General features: G+C 56.3%; 1 pseudogene; it reads left to right on the top strand.

Annotated features, from left to right (window-relative positions):
• The first annotated feature begins 346 nt into the window (after positions 1 to 346).
• On the top strand, positions 347 to 454 carry LOC143937544 (U2 spliceosomal RNA; annotated as a pseudogene).
• Positions 455 to 710: the final 256 nt, after the last annotated feature.

Genomic DNA, 710 nt, shown 5'->3' with positions numbered 1-710 from the left:
ACCAAAACACTACACTGACACATAGGTACACATAGTAGGGTTGCCACCTGTCCAGGATTCACCCGGACAGTTCGGGTTTGGAATCATGCGTCCGGGTTTCAGACTGCCTGAAACCCGGACACATTATTTAGACTGGACTATGGCTTGCGGCAGGGTTTCTGGCTGCAGTTGTCTAAGCTGAGAGTGTCTGTTACACTCTTTTTCACACTGCCCAAAGCCAGCACTAACACACCCCCCCGCCGCAAACACATACAGACGGGAGAGGAGAGAGGGCACAATCTGCACCTCTTCCCCCCACCCCTACCCCTCTGTGTCTGCCCACACGCCAATCCCTGGCGCTGTGTCTCAGCCTTCTCGGCCTTTTGGCTAAGATCAAGTGTAGTATCTGTTCTTATCAGTTGCCAAAGGAGGCGCTGGTCCATCCCTATTCGAGAGGGTTTGGGCGGCGCTCTCCGATGGTGTAATTTGCATCCCGAAGGATGGTTTCGGTAGGGGCCACGTCGTGCCGCCCGACAGTAAACTGGGGGCCGATGCATGGTTGAGTCTGAGCCATCTGGAAGGATGCTCCTGGTGAGGGCAGGTGCTGCCTGGTCGGATCCAGAGGGTTGGGTTCCCGGCCTCTGGTCTGGATTGGGGTAGTTCTAGCCCCGGGCAGTTTTTCGGAAAGGAACGCTGGTTACTCTCTTGGCAGGGGGGGAGTGCCGGTTAGT

This window comes from Lithobates pipiens, unplaced genomic scaffold, assembly GCF_037356315.1.
Source record: "Lithobates pipiens isolate NorthernLeopardFrog02 unplaced genomic scaffold, aLitPip1_a1.2 Scaffold_28, whole genome shotgun sequence".
Lineage (NCBI taxonomy): Eukaryota > Metazoa > Chordata > Amphibia > Anura > Ranidae > Lithobates > Lithobates pipiens.
Note: the sequence above shows the minus strand (reverse complement) of the source record. Positions and strands in the feature narration are given on the sequence as shown.